This window comes from Peromyscus leucopus, chromosome 2, assembly GCF_004664715.2.
Source record: "Peromyscus leucopus breed LL Stock chromosome 2, UCI_PerLeu_2.1, whole genome shotgun sequence".
Taxonomy (NCBI): domain Eukaryota; kingdom Metazoa; phylum Chordata; class Mammalia; order Rodentia; family Cricetidae; genus Peromyscus; species Peromyscus leucopus.
Window position 1 is genome coordinate 24,930,283 of NC_051064.1, and position 21,509 is coordinate 24,951,791.

General features: G+C 42.7%; 1 protein-coding gene across 7 annotated transcripts in view; it reads right to left on the reverse strand.

Annotated features, from left to right (window-relative positions):
• Positions 1-21,509, reverse strand: part of Fam110b (family with sequence similarity 110 member B) — a 136,001-nt gene that overhangs the window by 10,153 nt on the left and 104,339 nt on the right. Inside the window, exon 5 of one of the 7 annotated variants that reach the window (XM_037202436.1) lies at positions 14,798-14,976. The exons of the other annotated variants lie outside the window; for them this stretch is intronic. The gene's annotated coding sequence lies outside the window, so the exon portion shown is untranslated. The remainder of the gene's footprint in view (positions 1-14,797; positions 14,977-21,509) is intronic. 7 annotated transcript variants of the gene reach the window in all.

The following is a 21,509-nucleotide window of genomic DNA, read 5'->3' on the forward strand; positions in this document are numbered from 1 at the left end:
AGGACTGAATTTGCTTACTATAAACTAGGCAGAAGGGAAACTTTCCCAACCAGGTGGAAACATTAAGTCAAAACTTGAACCTCTTCAGGACCTGCGTTTGTTCCATTAGTGAATGATGTGTTCCTCCTTTCTTACTGCAGTGAAATCCCTCATCAGCTGTGTTCCCACAGCGCTCTTGGTGCTATGATCAGCAGTCTGCTTCAAGCTACATACAATAAATCACCTTCTTCAATACCACTGTCACTTCATCACTCTCCGAAATCCCAAATGCTTCCTAGTAACACTGCCACCTTAGACGACAGCCATTTTTAGCTTATTATTACTATCATTGTTATTATTAATATTGATTGTAGTCAGTTTTCCAAACCAAGTGTCTCTGGGGAGATCACTCGGTCAGTAAACTGGATGCCACATAAGCATAAGGACACGAGGTTGTTGATCTGTAGAACTTTGGTAAAAACAAAACCAACAGCCAGGTGCTGATGCTATCTACAACCTCAGCATTGGAGGGGAACAAGAGTCATTAGAGCTTTTGGGTCAGCTAGCCCAGTCAAACAGATGATTAGTCTCCACATGGTGCACATACATAACTCACACACACATGTGCACACATGGACATCTACGTACACACCATACCCCCACAAAAATGCCTGGGCCTTAGATTTCTATTTGTTTGCTTTAGTTATATATTTTATTTTTTCAAAACATGGGCAAACCACCTTCTCACATTTCATTTTTATGCCACCCCTCACATCCGGCTGTTTTTGAAACATGCATTTTATACAACCAGAAGATGGAAAGCAAATGCTAAGGCTAGTGTGTAGATGTCAGAGAAGCCAATGCTCAGCTGTCAATATTTTTATGAATATGAATCAATGAATGGAGTATCTAATGGTCCATATATAGTAAGCTGAGAAACACAAAGATGTAACATAAAACCTACCCAACGGTTCTGCCTGGTGTGGGGAAATTATTTGGATGTGTAATATACATATAGGGAGAGTATCCTTAGTCTAAAAATCTGAAATGTCCCAATACCTTAAGGCAAATATTCCTTCACCCCTCAAAACAGTAGAAATCTTACAGGCTTCTGGTACCAAGCAGCCAAAACAAGGGATTTCAATTGTACTTACTCAGTGCCATTGCCTGTGTGGTGCTCTGAACTGAGACTGCCTGGAGGGAATTTGCTACCCACAAAGTTCTCCCATGACATCAGGCAGGCAAAGAAAGCAAGATTCCTGGGTTGGGGGCGGGGCTGGGGAGTGCCTCAGGAGACCAGTAGAGAAGTCTGAAGTTCTCTGCCCAGAGCTAGGGTGTGCAGCAGTGGGGCCACACAGGGAGCCTGGCACGTCCTTTGGGGGCTCAGAAGCCTGGGAATTAGCTTCCAACAAGAATGTGGGAGGTCAAAGTGTGGACTCTAAAACCAACACACAGCAAGAGGAAGCTGCCTTTCCATAAGCACCGGGGGAAGGTTGCTGTGTACTAGAGGAGAGGTGCAAACCGGTCCTCAGAAGCTTGCAGGGAGACTGCCAGAAGCCCCAGTGAGGAAATGCTGAGCATCTATTAGCTACTGCAGAGACCCAGCTGTCACCATCCAGGAAACCAGAAGTTTCCAGAGAGAACCCCCTCTGAAATGTGCCATTGCCAGGGATACCAGATCCCAGCAGCAAGAGTCCAGAGAAACCATGATACCTTCCCTCATACACTCTTTTCCTTTTTGTGCCTATCACACACTTGCATAGGGCTTGCTCTGGAGGTTAGAAGTGACCCTAATGATGAAGGGAGAGGAACTCATGGGGTCAGGGGAGGGCAGAATTCTGATCAAATCTCTTTTCCCTCAAAGGTTCTGGAACCATTCAGGGTAGAGCTGAAAAAAGCAGAAGCGAATTACCTGAACATGAGGTGGAGTTTTCTCTGTGACAGTAAAGGTAAGACCAATCGCCTGAAACTAAGCTGAGGACTCTAAATTATTCAAGGAATGCAAAGGCCATGTGTCCTGTCTAAGATACTATTCAGTAGGAGAAAGGAGAATTCAGAGGAGCATGGGAAAAAAAAACAAACACATCTTTCATTTTACCTCTGTAGGGATCAAGCCAGAAGACACTAGGCTTTCCTACCTGTTTGACTTGATGTTTGCACCGGGCTTCTGAGAGCTGCCTATGGTGCAGCCCCTACTCCGTTCCTCACAGATAGCAGCTTGACGTCTGGAATGCAGCTGCACTCACTAGTTGGCCTGGCCTGGCTGCTTGTTACTCTGGGAGTGTGGGCAAGTCTTTCAAGCACCAGTCTCTGAGTTTCTCAAGGCAACAATGATAAGCATGACTGGCCCAGCTCACAGGCTGCTGCTTGAATTCAGTAGTAACAGTTCAAGTGCTCAGGGTGACTGGGCATCCCATCCATTCAGCCAGTGCAAGCTTGTATTAACTGCTGTGCACATGTCTACAACTTGGCATTGATAATCACCTTCATTTCTGTTTCAAGCTTTACAACCACCTAACAATATTTTTTTGTCTTCTTTCTTAAAATGATTCTATTGCTCTCACACGGTGGAGTTAATACTACTTCTGTCAAACTATTTGAGGTCCAAAGAAAATATGTGTTTTCAAATTTCAAAGCAAACCGTCATGTGAGCAAAATGGGCCAAAGCAAAGAATAGAGCCACCATTATAAATGAAATCCATCCCCCTGCAGGTGGGGGGAACAGAGCAGGGTAGATCTCAGCGCTTGGTGGATTTTTATGCTTCTGTCCTTCTCCAAGGTCCTTTAGAGAACCTGTGCACATGCTTCATTTTCATGTGGAAGTGAATCATCATAAAACAGTAATGGGTTTCTCTTTAAACGAACAAATAAATGAAACAGACCCAGAAACAAACAAAAGTCCCATTTTAGGTTCAACATTCTTCCTTAGTTTCAGTAAGGAAGAGGTGGTACTGAGGATACCAACCTCTGCTTAGGAGCTCTGCTTTTTATCTGGGATTACAGAAATGATGCTGTGTGTAGCTGGCGCCAAACGTCCAGAGGGAATATAACAGCAAAAATACTTAACTAAAAAGTAAGGTTATCAGAATTCTTAATGATCATCCAATAGCACAGCCATCCTAAACCAAATAAACACAAAATGACACCACTGCAGATCAGCTTTGTTCTCTGCCTTCATCTCTAACACTGTGGAGTACATGCTCACGTGACTGAAGTCCAGGGCCTCTGCCCTCTGTGACAGACCAGTCCCTTAGCTATTGTGGGCCTGAGAGTGTGCTGGCTGCCCTCATTACCTGGGTCAGGAATCGCTGCCAGCAGCAGCAACCTGGTGAAAGCTCCAGAAACTGGAGAAGAATGCTGGTGCTAAGGCTTTGTTCCGGCCTTCTGAAGAGGCAGGTGGGGAAAGTGTTGCTTTGTGGTACAGAGAGCTCAGACCAGGGCTGAGAGCTGCTTGGATCTGGATTTTGTCCAGTTCTCCTTCCAACACTGACCTTACACATCTACATTTGCATATCATTGCTTTTTCCTTTCACTGTAGAAATTTATATCCCAAGGCTCATAACATAAAAAAGCTTTCTGCAGCAACATAGATAAACAGAATACATCTACAAAAAAGTTATAATTTCTAATGCCTTTTGCCTTCGGGCATTTGTTCTGAAATAAATATTAGAATCAGTGTTATATGACTACATGAAACATTTAAACTTGAAGGGCACAAAATAAGGCAGCATTTTCTTTAGTGGGAGAGACCCAGTCCTTCATGAATACACCAGGCACTTTCTGTATAAATGATCTTTAAAAATTACCTATTAATAATGACCGCTTCTTCCCAAACACATGGGCATCCTATAAATGTACTGATGTCTTTCAGGTGCTTTAGAGTTCATCCCTTAATATGGATGCTCCTCATCTCACAATAGATTACATCCCAATAAATCCATCAAACACTGCAAATATCATATGTGGAAACTGCGTTCGTCCACGTACTGCACCGAGCCTTCTTTCTGAGCAACACAGCTCTGCGGCATGCCAGCTGCTTCCCACTATGACCTCGAGACTGACTGTGAGTTGTGGTTTGCTTCTAGTTACCCAGAACCATAGGAAAGGACTGCATGGTACTTTGCTAGTCCTTGGGAGATCAAAACTACGTTCCACGTTTGAAGACTACTGTACGCAAACCTCTTTTGCATCATCATACAGTCAAAAATCAGTAAGTTAAAACCACTGGCTAAGAGGGCCTGTATCTCTGAAGCAAGTATTCCTAACTTTAAATTTCTGAAGATAACACTATAGAAGTCATATATGCCCCAGTGGCAGGAACCTGACTCAGATGTCAGAACCCAGATATACATCTATTAAAATCCTCATCTTACTATATAGTAGGTGCTCACTAAAATGCTCACCGAGATGAAATAAATGATAAATATTGGGTAAAATAAATATCAAGTGGACCATTTTATATTTTAAGAGCCCAATGAAGACATGGGATAGAAAACTTGGAAGATAGGAATATTTATCAATCTGGAATGATGTATTAAGTATGTCCTTCTGGTAAAGGATCATAGTATGTTGGCCTACAAGTACATAGAAACCATTCGCAACTTAGCAAACATTAGCATTGCACTGTGCTTAAGACAGAGACCAAGTACAGATGGGAGGAAGGCTGTATGGCAGAACCACTGGGTTCATCTAAAACAATACTGACTACTTTGCATTTGTTTGTCAATGAACACTAGAATTATTCTCCATTTCCTAGAGGGTTTTATCAGAGCAGCTATTGGACCACCAAATCCCCTGCCTTGAGTGTCTTCTGGAAACAAACAGTTACAATTTTCTCTTTTCATTCCTAAGGATTCTGCCTCAGTTGTGAGATAAAAATATCTTTAAAACAAGACACATAAGATGACAGACACTTAGTTTTCAGAGCATATTATTTTCATCTTTTAGCATCTAACATATCTTACATAGACTAATCTTTGGCTTAGAATGGTTCGGAGAGAACATCCACCATGATTTCCACTCAAATACTATTTTTCAGTTCAAGTAGCAAGGTGCACAGAATGACTATCACGTCCATTTCAGCTTGCCCAGGCTCTTGCAGCTCTACCTCTGAGAGCCTTGGAATGCAGGCAGCAGGTACCAGATAGGTGGCTGCTATGTCAGCCAGGTTAATGTGTGGACATAAGCATGACCTTGGAGGGACTGGGAGAGGCTATGTGTAGGGTATTGGAATGAGGTCTAAAGCCATAGGCTCTCTCCCTTTATGGCCTCAGCTGCTATCTTTCTCCCTATTCTGCCCCCTCTCATTCTGCTCCTCCCTCCCCCATTCTGCTCCTCCCTCCCCCATTCTGCTCCCCTCTCCAATACCTCACCCTCCTTGAACTTGGGCTGACAAGCCACCAAACCTATGGGAATCCTTTCTGTTGCTCTAGCTGCTGTCCCTTGGCCCAAGCAATCTCTTTTGTCCCTACTATGGAGCAATGGTCTCAACTCTTCTCCCGAGCAGCCGCCTGGCTCAAAGCACCCCAGCACAGCACCCAGTGCTGGTGAGAAAAGCCTGGAACCCTTCGCCCAGACTATTTTCTGATGTGTTCAATTTCCTCAAGACAAATGAGTGGAAACCTACACAGTATTTTCTGTGCAGATTGCTTTGATCCCTTATCCCCCCTACTCCGCTACAGAGAGAAAAAGAAACAATGTGGGTGGAGGGCAGTACAAGCTCACTTGAGGTTCCAGAGGATCCTCATCACCTAGACTTCTAGAGCCTGAATTAAAAGTAATCTGATAAATATTTAAACAACTACAGATCTCTCTCAGAAGAGCTTGCACTAGACCTGAAAACAGAGGCCAATTAACACAGTTTGACCTCTGTCTCCTAACTTTAATGCTTCAGATTCCTATGTATTCAAGAAAACAAACAAACAAACAAAAAAAAACCCCAAAAAACAAAAAAAACCCCGACTCCCTGGAATGGGGGAGGGGCTGTTGTTTGTTTTGGGATAGTTACCCTCCACCTGCGGTTGTAGATTGGCTTTTGTGTATTGAGAGGGGGATTTCCGTTGTGTTTTAACAGAAAAGTGTATCTTTCTTTGTTCAGGACAAGAGGTCAGAGCTGATGTTCAGTGCCTCTCAATCTCTCCCTACAGCCTCACGCCAGAGAAACCCACTAGCGGCCAAGCAGAGCTGCCTCTCAGCTGCTGATGCCATGCCAGGTAGGACACAGGCTGTCCAATCCTGCTCAGCACGCTTCCTTGGTCCCACCTGGATGAGGAAACAGAGGCACAGAAGTTTGGGCAGCATGCCTGACAGAGCTGTATTGCTGTGCTCTCTGCACACCTCAGGTCTGTCGAGATCAAGCCTGCACCCTGGGCTACCTGGGCTACCATGGGAACACTGCTGGAGACAGACATCAAACAAGGACATGGGACAGAATATGGCCAGCAGCCTTTTCACCAGGCCTAGCCTGATAGGCCAGACAGCGAGGAGGAAGCCCTAGCTAACACTACTGCTTATGCCACAGGTAAGTAGTGAGGGAAACAGGAGACAAGGAGTCATTCAGAAAATGTAAAAACAAGCCCAAAGAATTCAATATGATGTAAAGACAATACAATCTCTTTGTTTGATGAGATTCTCCAAGGGGCTCTCAATATGTCACAGCATCCTGCTTCATGAAAAATAAACATTCTAGTGTCTTTCGAAGGAAATTAAAATGTCTTCTGAGCAACGGAAACAATAACAGAGCTATGACCCGACAGATAAAATCAGAGTGTTCTAAAAAGCCTCATCTTCCCAGGACTGCTCCATGAGAAGCCAGGGGTTGCACAGACCTCACAAGTTCAGTCCTCGGAGATGTGCTCCCAGGAGGGGCACATTAGTCAAGATATACAAACAGAGGAAGCACAGGGAGTGGGTGTTGATTCAGAAAACACTGGCTGACCCTCTGCTACATGGCAGGCAGGGGGGACATGGCGCTTACTTGTATGGCACAAATCAGTATTGTATGTGGCAGGATAGGAATGGGCGGTGAATAGAGAAAGAGAGCAGAGATTTAGCATGGTAGAAAGTGCTGTCAATGCCCACAGGAGGAGTTGTGATACAGAAACGAGTAACTACGGAGCCTTCAGAAGTCAGTGGAAGAGAGAAGGCTTGTTTCTGGGGTTTGGAGATAAAGGGACAGCTGGAGGTGGGTAAGTTGACCAACAGCAGCTACTGAGTTGTGCTGAACCAAATCACCTTCTTGCCTCCCACAGATCATTACTCTGCTGGCTGTGGTGGCTGCAAAGACCCCCACAGGTTGTTAATGAATGGTGGAAAATGCTATCAGGTAAAGGCTGCTTCCAGATTAAAAGAATACAAACATTTGAACAATTAAAACAATCAACATCCAGAGTGAATTATTCTGCAATATAGAGGAGGTGGTCCTACTGTCCATCCTGGAAAGTTTAGATGGGATTCCTGTAATGGTTAGGAGGAAAAGAACGTTAAGTTCCCATCAAGTATGTTCTACAACTCTGAAATTTCTCACTGCCTGAGCTGAATTTACTATTTTCAGAGTAAAAAAAGAAAAACATAAGACAGAAGTTTAAAGATAAACCAAACCAAGTAATAAGTATGAAGTCATGCTTATAGTGCAATGTATTAAGAATATGGCAAGAAAATGTGTGAGTGATTATGTCTATGAAGAAACAGACACTAAAGCAAGGGGTACATGGGGAGGGGGCTGGGTGAAAGAGTAATGAAGGTCAATAAAGTCGGAGGCTGGCTGGTCCTCCCCGGCTGCCTCAGCAGTCACTTTTGTGCTGGGTTGCCATCTTACACCTTATGCGGACCCAGACCTCAGGCACAGGAGCAGGATGTTTTCAGGTATGTACCTGTGTGATGTTCCTGGTGGTGCAGATTCTGAAACTACTTCTTGGGGGTTTATGGCTCACCAAGGAGACCCTCAGGGGAAAACTCCTTGGGCATGCTCTGCTGGGGCTTTGAAGCAGGTGGCTGTAGCCTAGAGGTCTGTGAGAGTCTAATAACTTTAAGAGCTGATGTTCTCATACTTAACAGTGTTAAAATGATGTGTTATATTTACCTCTAATAAGTCAGCTTACAATGGATTATCCAAAATGCATTAGAAAACATTTAGCCAACAACTTCAGGCCAGTAACCAAGCCATTAAAACCTCCAGTCAGGACCTAGCGCACTAAGGCAGGAGGCCCCAGGCTCAGAACTGAGATGTACCACATAGAGTACCACATCCTAATCTCTAAGGGAATGCTCTGGGTAGCATATTTTCCCTCCATTAGCTTTGGAGTTTGATCTCTTCTGTGAAATTCTTCTTTCTTTATTGACTACTAGTGGGAAGGTATTGGATTTTTCTTTTTGTGTAAAATCTTTAAAGATAGGTGGTGGATTTTATACATTTATCCATTTGGCTCACTAAGGCACTTTGCATTACTCTGAGTGTTATGTCTAAAAAGCAAGGTGGCTGAGTCTTCTTGTATTTACAAGTATATCTGGAGAAACATTTTAGTAAACGAAGCTGGTGCACCTATAGCGTCAATTACTCCACAACCAGCCACTAAATGAAATTTATCCCAGGGAGACAAAGAAAAAGAACAGTATCAAAAGACATTACTGTGTGTTTCAGAAAGTTTCTCAGTAAGCACGTTTTTAGTCTGTGGACGAAGAACTACCAATACCTAGTTTCTCATTTTTCCATGACAGCCTTTTCAAACAGTAGGATAGACAGCACAAAGTGACCTATTTCACAGCTAAAAAAGTCATGTGTCATTCCGAAGTCTGTTTTTCCATGAACAGGGAAAAAGACAGACACTTCCCTAGTCATTCTTCTTTGATGGATAGGAAAGGATCATTTGAGCAAAACTCTAAAAATAAAATAAAATAAAATGTGTGTGTGTGTGTGTGTGTGTGTGAGAGAGAGAGAGAGAGAGAGAGAGAGAGAGAGAGAGAGAGAGAGAGAGAGAGAGAGAGAGAGAGAGAGGAGATTTTCTTCCATGAAAAGCATTTATCAAATTCCCTTATGGTAGGACCATTTGATATCCTTGACTTAGCTCACCAGCCAGACTGTGAATGTGCCAAACAGTGCCTGGTAGCGTAGTAGGGCATGAAGGGATATAAAGATTGCAATGATTTTCAGAGACTAGTTTCTTCTGGGCAAATAACTCATATGAAAGTAAGAACTGCCCAAACATTCTCTAGTGATGTGTGCAAAGTCATGGTACAATGAACCACAGCAGATGTTGGCCTTTATGGACCATGTCTGGGTCCCATTATTCTCCAGTGACTGCAGAAGGTCATAGAGCAATGAATCATAGCAGATGTCAGCCTTCGCTGACCATGTCTGGCCCCAGTATCCTCTAGCAATGTGTGGAAGGTCATGGTACAATGAACCACAGCAGATGTTGGTCTTCACTGACCATGTCTAGGCCCCAGTATCCTCTAGTGGCCATGGAAGGTCATGGAACAATTAATCACAGCAGATGTTGGCCTTCGCTGACCATATCTGGGCTGCAGTATCCTCTAGTGACTGCACAAGGTCATGGAACAATGAACCACAGAAGGTAGTGGCCTTCATAGACCATGACTGAATCCTGTTTCTTATCTTCCCTCTATGACCTTGAACTAAGAAATTCTCAGGGTGTTTGCATTTGCCAGCTGTCACAGGAGAACAGGAGCACTGCCCTCCAAGGTAGCTGGGGAGGTGACAGACAGTCTGGAAGCACTCAGCATGTAACCTGACACACAGAAGTTTTGCTAGGAATTTTTACAGCAGAGAAATTATTTTTAATGGAAAGAAATTCAAAGTACCTTGTGGGAAAATTACTTCTCTGGTCAACCCAACAGTTGCAAAAAGCAAAACAAAACAAAACAGAAAAACCAAACATGTAAACTGAGAGATTTTTTGTAAGATGAAACACACCAAAATGAAATCCATCATTTATAAATGAATCTTTCTAGAAGTGTGTGTGTGTGGTGGGGGCACTGCATTAAGTTTGTTACCTGTTTAAAGAGAGTGCTCATGTTTGTTATGCTGCCTTTCAGTCCCTAATGTGATTTTTTTTTTCTCCGTGTTTTCTCCTTTTCAGCATGTCTTTCATATTTCATTATACTGCCATTTAGGGAGTTTATTTTTTTTTAAAGCATTATAAATGCAATTATACTTTTAATGTCCATCTTCCTACAACTGCTGAAACCACTTGTAAGCTATAGGGACTTAAATGAAGTTTTGTAGATTCCTCCAAGTTTTCTATGTATACAATCTTGTCAGACAAGCTAAACAGAGAAGAATAACCTATTATAAGAAAAGTAGGTTAATGATATGGAATCAGTCTAGATTCCCACCAGCAGATGAATGGATAGAGAAAATGTGGGGTACATACACACTGGAGTTTTAGTTAGCCATTCAGAGAAGCTTAGCTTCCATGCTTGCATGGCCAGCACTTTACTGACTGAGACATCAACCCAGCAACACAGATATAACCATATCTACTTACCTACCTACCCACCTATTTCCCTCTACTTAGAAGTAGGAAGGGAGCCAGTGGAGGAGGAGAGTGGTAAGGGCAGGAAATGGAGGGAAACACAAAGCCCATGATGTCTGAGATAGCACAATGAAGCTCATTTCTGTGCTTTTTAAAATAACTAAAAGTATAATAAGAAGTAGGCTAAATGAATGAGAAGAAAGATGAGTAGCAAGCAAACCTTCCCTTTCTTTACTTGCAAACATGCAAAATATTATCTAAAATTTATACAAAAAAGAGAAGAAGCCGAAAGAGCTAAAACAGTTCTGAAAAGAAGACTGGGGTTGCTCTCCTGGTTTCAAAACTTCCTGCATAGACAGAGACATCCGAACGGCACAGGGCAGTGGAGGGACAGACACACAGACCACTGGAATAAACAGCCCCACACCAGTACAGCCAACTCGTCAGAAGCTCAAAGAGAATTCACTGGAGGAACAGACTGTTTATCCAACAAACAGTGCGGAGACTACTGGATTCCAGGGGCCAAAACATGAATGACCTCAACCCCTCACCCTGAAATGTACTCAGAGAAGTTAATTTTGTACAGAATCAATCAGAAAAAAAAGAAGCAGGAGTTTTTTTGAGACTCAATAGGAAAGGATCCACAATTTAGGTTGAACGAGGCATTCTCAAATATGACACAGAAAGTGTGATCCACATAAGAATGAAGAAAATAGATAAATTTGCCCAAATCAGGAAGATGGGGCTGTGTTTATTAAATTACTCCAAAGCTCTAAAATGAAACTTTTTTGTTGTTGCTGAGGGAAGTCATTTCCTGTTCCTGTGAGTCAGGATTCGGCACAGGGAGAAATGCCTTCTTCATCTAGTACTGAAGATAAAGGAACTACTACAGAACTGCTTATGCCTCGCCGCAAGGTGACATGTATGACAAGACGGGCTTTGGAACAAGGGATCTGAACATTCACTGTTCGAAAACACCTTACAGTGTAGCACAGAATTCACCGTGCTCTTTCAGTGTTTCTAACAAGTATTTTCATGGAGAAGACCCACCCCAGCAGTCTCAAGTTGCAGCCAGTTCTCATTGCAGACTACCTTGCTTGCTCCTTGAGATGTGTTGATAAGAGGTTAAACAAATCAGGACGATGAGAATTTGCCCAGAACTGATCTCTGTCTATCAAACTTAGAACAAATCACTCTTCTAATTATTTATTTATACAGTACTTTGGCTTTTGGAGACAGGGCCTCACTGTCTAACCTGGACTTGCCTAGAACTAGTTCTGTAGCGAAGACTGGTTTCAAACCCATAATCTTCTTGCCTCTTTCCTAAGTGCTGGGACAACACTCACTAGGTTCTGTATTTTTATTGTTATCATTTTAATAGAAACAGATGTAAAAATAATGAATATCCTGAAAGTTCACACTCCATTTACATGTGAAAGTCTGTTCTAGTAACAACAACAGACATTTTTTTCTTTTGTTAATAATAATAATAAAAAATTCTATTATTTCTTATACCCCTCACCCCCAATTCTCTCTGTAGGTTTTGGGTACATCTTACTATATTTCACCTCTCTTCACACACATACCTAGAGTGTGGGATTTAAGGGCTATAAACAAAGATAATGAAAATGTCCACTGAAAAAATACATATACAGTATAGCAGGAATCATAGTCTGTATCTTACTGGCCTATTTTATGTTTGCCTTTGAGACTAACATATTTCTGGTAAAGAATGCAGGCTGAGAGTGGAACCTAGAACTCATGGTAACCATAACCTATGAGAGTCTCGTGAACTCAGAGAAATCAGGGCCTCGAGAGAGACATGCTAACCAGCACACCTCACTGCAGGGTGACTAAATTCCCCAAAGAATAAGGGGGTTCTGCCAACACACACAGCATCTACTTGGGAGAACCAGGGCCCATCCCAACAGCTGAATGAACAATAGATAAACCTGGTCTTCCCCTTTGTTCCCTCCACTAGTTTGACAAAAATAACCAGACTCTCCCCAAAATAAAAGTGGAAATAGATGAAGAGGAAGTGATATAAAGCAGACAGACAGGTGCAGAAGCAGACAGAGAAGCTTCCTTCACACATCCCAGCCTCCTCTTTTCTAGAATAAGAAACACGTTTCTCTCATAAACAGTACAAAACTGAACTCCATGTCACAAACACTCTTAATTAACTTTCTGCTTTCATTCTGTCTTCTGAAGCAACTCTGAGGGGCGAGAACTGTATTTCAGAACCTACAATCACAACAGCTATGAGACTAAGTCTGGCACAACTGACAAATGTGTTCTCAATTCCTATTTATAAAGCAGAAGTTGTGATAAGTCCAATGATTCCTGATTACCTCCCATATAAAGCAGTCAGCAGATCATGCTTGCTTGAGACAGAATTCAGCTCTTTCCGCACAACGGGCTCTGAAGGTTGTTGTACACAGAACACAGTTAAGGAACTTGCCTGCCATTGCTTGAATAACATACATAAAAACTATTTTCTATAATGATCCAGATGTTACTTTTGATTCAAAATGATAATATGGCTTTTTTGGCTGATCATTTCATTCTCCAATCCCTTAAAAAATGAGAATTTAATAATAAAAAGTGCAGAAAGAGCAAGGGTACAGATAAAAAGTGGTGTTTTACTCATCTGTCCTGTTGCTGCCCAAACGCTTGACAAAAGTGAGCAAAAGGAAGAAGATGAGAAGGTTCACAGTCCGAGGAAGGCACCGCAGAAGGCATGATCACCACACAGGAAACAGATGGACACTTTGGGCCCCCACACTCTCTCAGTCCCCAGATCCCAAGGACACAAGCCATGGAATGGTGCTGCCAACGTTAAGGGGGCTCTTCCCACCTCGGTTATTCCAGCTTAGAAACTACCCCACTGACAGGCTTAGATGTTTGTTTTCTAGATGACTCATGATCCTGTCAATGTTACAGTCAATATTATCACAGTGGGTCAGTGTGCCATAACTAACCTAACAAATTACACGCTAGGTGTTTGGACGAGGTCCTGCTGAAAATTGACAGCATTGGCTTAGCACCATGTCCCCAAAAATGCAGGTCGTGGAAGCAAGAAAGGAACAGAGAGGCTGGAAACAAAGCAGAGAACATGGAGTCTGTGAAGCTCCAAAGCAGCCATGGTGGGCCTGGGAACCCATCCTACCACAGCTGTGAGTGAAGCCTCCTCAGCAGCACCAGGGATTCTGGGTGACGGTGCATCGGCACAGCACATTTGTTCACTGCTGAGTATGCCTGAGGCCAAGAGCAAGACATCAGACACAACAGGAAGACATTTTTGTCCCCTCAGGAAACTGCCCCATTCTGGGAAGATAGTTCTAGAGGGATTTCTGCTAAAGTTGGGGATCCCAAATGAGAGAAAGTTGGCGCGGCATACGATTTCATTTGGTACATGCATATGGCCATCAGTAGCTCCCTCTTTCATACACTGAGATTCCTGATTGATTCAATTCTCAAGAACCTTTTTAAAGTGTTAAGGGACTGCTGATCTGAGCCTCTGACATGAAAGCCAGAGCCCAGATAATCACACAGAAGAAAAGAGGCCTGTGGAAGATAAGATATTCAAAGGACATTTGAAGACAACTTCAAAAGACCTAGAAAATTTCCCAGAGAAATCAGTGGAGCTACTGAAGCCCCCAAATAAAACCAAATGGTCTTAAAAGCATAAAATGTCAAAAACTTACTTTAGAAATAAAATATATCCTTCAAATAAAAAGATTCAAAATAAAGTTTGAAGAAAAACAAGAGTGTTTTCTGGAATAACATAACTGGTCAGAATACAGGGAGGAGATGATGATAAGGCCATCTAGCTTGTCCAGTCCCCAAGGAAGAAAACTGCATGAGAAGAAACAATACTGACTTGGAGCAACCATTTCAGAACTACTACTAGGAGCTTAAAAGGGCCTGGGAATATAGAACCAGATTATCAAAAATCCCACAATGAGGCATACCACTGTACAAGTTCAGAATATCAGGGGCAAAACTTTAGTTTCAGGAGAAAAACATCCCCACCCAGGACACACAGGAATTGAGACAGCACTGTTATTTTAAAATCAGCACTCCATGTGTCTTCAAAATTGTAGGAAATGATTTTTTAATGGAAAATGATGATCAATTTCCATTTTTGTGCTCAGACAATCCTTCAAATGTGAGGACAGAATAAAGTCTTGCCATCAGAAAGACTCATGAACAGACCATGCAGGTACTATAACTCAGAAAGCTTATGAGGGTACGCCTCAGCACAATGACAGAATAAGCCTAGAAGGAAAGAGACGTGGCATCCAAGCAAGAGGGAATCTCACCCAGAAGAGCATACACAGGAAGGTCCAGCAATCAGTCGTGAAGCTGTAGCACAGCAGCTGCTGAGAAAGGAGCCATGGAGTAGAGGAGCAGGCAGGATGAGGTATGATGCACGAAGCATTACCCAGAGGCAGATGCAGAAAGGTCAGCACATGTGTTAGAGAGTTGTGTATCTGTGACTCTAAGTCAGAAAACAAGATGAAGGACAGGTGAGGAAGCATTTCCTATGAACAGGAAGCCCTAGACAGAAAAGGAGCATGACAACACACTCTGGAATGTATAGCTGTCCTAATGATACAAGCGTTAACTTCAAAGCAAGCTCGTGACAAAGATTCTACATTTTGTAAGCATTCCTGCTTTCTAGAATATTCACCAGCAATTCAAGTGAGTCAAAGTATGACTATAGGTTTTGCATATAAGGCAGATTAATTCACAAATGATTTACAATACAGACTAATATTTACAAACATTTGTGAGTAAAGTATTTTCAGATGAGTACTTCAGAGTCTGGGAAGTGAATGTTCACTAACACTCAAGTACATTCCCCTGCTTTGATGAACTCTGCCAGGCTTCTGGACCCACATCAAAGGCGTCTTATGCTACTATATCAATGAGCGATTTCAGATGCAGTCCTGGGTTTACTCATGGACAAAGGAGATCATTGAACCTCTCTGGCGCCCTTCATCCTGGTTTCATTTAGTCTCCTGTCACTTTCCTATTGCAGGACTGGCTTTTCTGCATGAGCATGACACCAACTGAATCATCTAAATTTCTTGTCTGTGACCCGCCCTAGAAGTCAAGAAACCTCCACTGACGTATCCAGACACCCAGTTTTCACTCCATAGTTCTGCTCAGTCAAAAGACCCAACAGGCAGCACATCTAGAGGAAAGAAGCATGTGTCTGCTCCGTCCCCAACCTTCTACACCTTGACTGTCCCTGAAACTGATGCCTCCTGGGCACTCCACAGCACTTACCTGCAAAGCCTCACCTCAGGTATTGTCTGCCAGCAAGGGCCAGGCCTCAGTGGATTTGGACTCTAGCTACCCTTCTGGGCTTTGCAATAACTGTTCTCTAGGTTTTAGATGAAACCAGTTACAGCCATTCTCTTCTCACCTTGGGAATTTCCAGGACCCCAGAGGCATGTACTTAAAATGAAAGTAGCTTTAAGATACAGCACTTGGGCAATAAGTCACTGTTTCAATGATGTGAGATGGGTGCCACCCTGGAACTCTCCACTACCTATCCTGTCTGCATTGGAGGGGCAGTGACTTCTGTGATGGAATACAGAAATCTATATATGTGTGCTCCAATTAAAAATAAATTACAAAGAAAGCTTTCATTTCTTTTTTTTTTTTTTTACCTTTCTAGAGCTTTATTGGGAGAAAAAGAAAGGGAGAGGGAGGGAGGGAGGGAGGAGGAGGGAGGAGAGAGAGAGAGAGAGAGAGAGAGAGAGAGAGAGAGAGAGAGAGAGAGAGAGAGAGAGAACATGCAGAGGGGAGAGAATACTGAAGGAGAGAGGAGTGCGGAAAGAGATGAAAGCTTTCATTTCTTGAAATATCAGAGCCTTTTCCTAAGTTGCCCTGCTTAGAACTTCTCTTGACATAAGGGTCTTTTCAGCCAGTGTGCTATTCTCGTATTCTCCCCACTGCACGTCACCACTGTGCAGTCCACAGTCAGCTCATCAAGAAAAGAGGGACACAGACAGAAAAGGCGACACATCAAGTGATCTCCCAAAGCACTCCACAGAAGACATTACTCAGGACAGCATACTTATGTGCAAGAAGGCAGAGTTACACAGGACAACACACTTATGTGCAAGAAAGCAGAGTTACACAGGACAATGTGCTTATGTGCAAGAAAGCAGAGTTACACAGGACAATGTGCTTATGTGCAAGAAAGCAGAGTTACACAGGACAATGTGCTTATGTTCAAGAAGGCAGAGTTACACAGGACAACACACTTATGTGCAAGAAGGCAGAGTTACAAAGGACAACACACTTATGTGCAAGAAGGCAGAGTTACATGGGACAACATACTTATGTGCAAGAAGGCAGAGTCACACAGGACAATACACTTATGTGCAAGAAGGCAGAGTTACACAGGACAACGTGCTTATGTGCATTTGCAGCCTGGCTACTTTCTTTAAGCGTACTCTGACCAGTGCCCTTCTTCATCCACCCCATTCCCCTAGAGTCCATGTATCCTTCAGAATCTCTTTGTGTCCATGGAGTCAGGGACTTGCATCTGTGACATGGGTCTTGCTCACTTGTTTGTAGTCAAGTTCACCTCTTGATTAAAGTATGAGCTTGAAGTTGGTTAAGACCTTGCCTTAACCCTGGCTCTGCTGTATACTGGCTACATGAGCCTGAAAAAGGAGCCTATATAAATCTGGGTCCTGCCTTTAGTGATGGTAGAGGAATGAATGGACTGTGACTTGCCTTACCAGATTGCTGGGGACATAAACAGAGATAAGTACAAAAAATAACTGGCCGAGTGTCAGGCTGAGGACAGGAACAACTAAAGCTGTACATCCTAGACTCGTTCCACAGTCTAACCTGGGAATGTTTGAATGAAGCAGTGGGAAGAACTCCTGCCATCAATGTGTCATGCATTATAGTGATTCCAACAAGACTATAGGGATTCAAGAGAAGATAAACTATACTTAAAGCAATTTCTTAAAAAACAAAACAAAACAAAACAAAACAAAAAAACTCTTGGTAATGAGAAAGAAGTAACTTTCGAGTTAGGTCTTGTCTCCACTGGGAATTTATTCATCATGATGACAGAGTCATGTCTGCTATCTGCTAAAGTCTAAATGTCTGTATCTCCCCTACCCATCTATTGACTGCCCAGCACGGTGGTGTGTGGTCTAAAGAGGTGGATGCTGTAGGTGAGTAGATGAAGAGTCTCCACCATGGACAGGCCTAATGCACTTACAAGCGAGGCTGACAAGTCTGTGTTTGCCCCTTTGCTATGTGAGGACAAAGCTATGAAGCAGAGACATCAACAGATACCACATCTACTTATCCCTTCATCTTGGACTTTTCAGCCTCCAGAGTTATAATAAATAAAATTTAAATCAATTTCTCAGTTTATAAATTAACTACAAGCCAGGTATGATGGCACATGCCTATAATCACAGTGCTTGAGAGGTCAGAAAGATCCCAGTGCAGGAGGATCAGAAGCTCAAGGAAAGCCTTGGCTACATAGTGAGATAGAGGCCAGCCTGAGCTAAAGGAGACACTACTGTCTCAATAAAATAAAACAAAGCAAAGCAAAACAAAATTAATCATTCAATCTAAACATTTTGTTATAGCAACAGAAATTGACATTCCAATCTCAAACTAAGAGCAATCAGATTGAGAATGACGGCCCCAGTCACCTTGAGCCAGTGGGTAGATGGAACAGAAGTTTCAGTGAATTTGTTTCTTGGCTTCTAGAGGATATAACTGTTCTGACAGCACAGAAATATCATGAATAATGTTAATTTCTAATGTTTAAAGGAATAGATAAGAATAATGTCTGTAGGCAATGTTGAAATGAGAATCTAAAAGTGGAACTGCCACAACATGGTTGAGCAGACTTGTACATTTATCATCATGATTATTATTATTTGTTTTAGGGTAACAAAGGGGAATAATTTTTCACAGGCTGTACCAAACCAACATCTGAAGTTATATCCATAAAAGAGAGATGGTTCAAATACTTCTTCTATGGTTCAAAAGAGGACTTTTGGAGTTTGTAATCCACAGATGACTTGGGACATGTTGACTGATGTTGCTACAATTCCTGGATGATTTTTGATGGAAAATTAGCGGAAAAATATTCTCCTCAGTGCAGTCTTTCTAGAGGCCTCCTTTCCACAACTCATCTGTCTGTGTGCTGGAAACCGGAATGAGGTTACAAGGGAATGGAGGAAAGGACAGACACACAAACACAGGTACAGAAAAGAAAGGGTCAGGTGGGCCACACTCTGATGGAGATGCAGAAGCAGCAGCCTGGACGCTCAATGCATTTATTTTATATACCTGAATCAAGGAGTTGGGACTACTGAAACAGGTAAACAAGAATGCAGGTCTACTGTATACAGCTGAATGAGGAGGTAGGTTTATTGTATACAGCTGAACAAGGAGGAAGGTTTATTGTATGCAGCTGAATGAGGAGGCAGTGTTAGCTAGTCTCTGTAGGGGCTCTTTATAGTATGGCAATCTTAGGCTTCAAACATCTGGAAGGTAGAAGCTGTGGTAGATACTTCCTGAACACAGTCAGCATCTGCTCATGGACAGGGAAAGGCTTTGCTATTTCCCTGAGGCACTGGGATTCTTGACATGGCCATGCTCATATTAACTATATCATCTGTTTCCCCACACTCCTGATCCCCGAAGTTCAGCACAAAGCCACAGCCATGGCTTCCATGAGGAACATCAGTGTAGAAGTAAGCATGGACAAGAAGCATTCTGGAAGAAGCACCTCTTGAAATCTGAGTGCCCTGGAATTCAGCTGTTTTCTTTCTCAGGGTCAGTACATCTGCAAATTAGTGCCTGTTCATTCTCATTCTGTCTGTCTCTCCCTTTCCTCCCCACCCTCTCTTTCTCAGGAAAAACTGGTTTTATTCAGGAGCTACTGCAATAAGGAAAAAGATTTCAGGACAGACCTGGATTCCATTCCAAATATGTCATGGTTCAGTAGGGGAGACCACAAGGGAGCAGAGCTGGGGCCAGTGAGTCAAAATCACTGAGTGGAAACACCAGGGATGCAGGGCTTTTGGTTCAGTGGACCTTCTATAATTTTTACTGAAGACAGGCCAATTAGGGTAAGGAGGGACACCAAATAATGAGAAATTCAATGACGGTCATACACAGGGGGTGGGTCATCTCTAAACTGAAGTAGAAGAGAATTTTGCTACCACAGTGATCCAGGTGCAAGATAAGGAAGATGAGGTCAAGGCTTCCTGACTTTTGAGGCTTGCATGAAGCTGGCCATCGTGATCACTAGTGGTAACTGGTGTTTCCAGAACAGAATGTGCTTGTGCACCACATGTATGAAAACCACATCATAGAGCCATCCTCGTGGTGGAGAGTAGAAAGGCAACAAAATAAACTAAGTCCTTTAGGATTATGGAAAGTGTGTTTTTTATCAATAAAAAGATTAATGGTGAAAGGAAAATATTTTCAAAACTTAAAGCTAATGGCATGCGTAGACCCAGAATCTACCCACAGGCAAAGCTCTTACTCTACAATCTCTCAGATGTTTTCGGAAGTTGAGATATATAGCACTATGCAATTACTTATAAAGACAAAATCCTTTTGGTATCAATGTTTAAAAACGTTGTTTTACATGTTTCTAAGTTTTAAATACATAAAATACATTTAATCTTTCAGTTTTTAGAATGACATTAACAAACTAAATTTATTAAGTTTAATGGAGAATAATTAAGGAAACTGCAAAAACTCCCTTCTGGTTATAAATACAGATTATATTTACTAGTGTGCATATTCATGAGGCACATATTATGAAACCATCACAGAAATAACAGTTGGTACAGGGTGCTTCTTGTGAATCAGAACTAGCCCACGGACATTAACATAGTAACTCCTACTATGAGGTATGAGGGGGGATGATAATTTTATACATAAAGAAACTGAGGTCCAAGATGTTAGGATGCTCAATAATTCATCCAAAATAATGCCTTTTCTGACTCTGCTATAGTTCAGATGCCTCTCATGGTCAGCAAAGAAACTGAAGTGCTGAGAGTGAGGGCCTTCCTCCGATTGGTCACTCTTCCCATGAGAGTGCGGGCCTCCCTCCTGATTGGCTACCCTTCCCTGTGAGAGTGACGTCCCCCCCTCCTGATTGGCTACCCTTCCCTGTGAGAGTGATGTCTCCCCATCCTGATTGGCTACCCTTCCCAGTAAGAGTGATGTCTCCCCCTCCTGATTGGTCACCCTTCCCAGGTTCGGGCCTCCCTCCTGATTGGCCACCCTTCCCCATGAGAGTGAGTGTCTCCTTCCTGATTGGCCACCCTTCCCCGTGAGAGTGAGGGTCTCCTTCCTGATTGGTCACCCTTCCCCGTGAGAGTGGTGTCCCCCCTCCTGATTGGTCACCCTTCCCAGTGAGGCTGTTGTTCCCTGGCTCTAAGCTTACACACAGCAACTGATCTGAGCACTGCTCAGTTTCCTTTCTCAGTTTCCTCTGATCTGTTCTTAAATATTGACTTTCACATCAGCTCATTGGGGACTGCATTTAAATCAAGTCCTCTTTGTTCTGTATTTGCAGCTCACCAGAAAGTACCACATAGAGTCGTACCAGCTCTCTTTGGATAACACAGTTTGCCTTCCTGCCTTTTCAGACTTAGAGAAACAATTTCATTAGATTTTCTAATTGGCTTGCCCGCTATTGATCCCCCAATCCCACAAACACACTGCTTAAAGGATTCTGAACACAACTGCACTAAAATGCTGTAAAATAAAACTGGCAAGGAGACTCTTAGCTTCCAGCCATCCCAGGAGGTCTTGACTCAGCTGTGCTTCCTTAAGACTGACAGAGACATGCAGGCTGGCAATCCTGGCAGCAGATTCCCAGTGCTGTGAGCCTTCCAGTACTGAGAAGTTTGAGATTGTTCTAGGGTAACAATTGTTCCTAATACTCTGTCTCATATCTTTCAGCCTCTGGGCTTGAGAATGACAAACCTAAAGAGAAACAGACTCTGGATA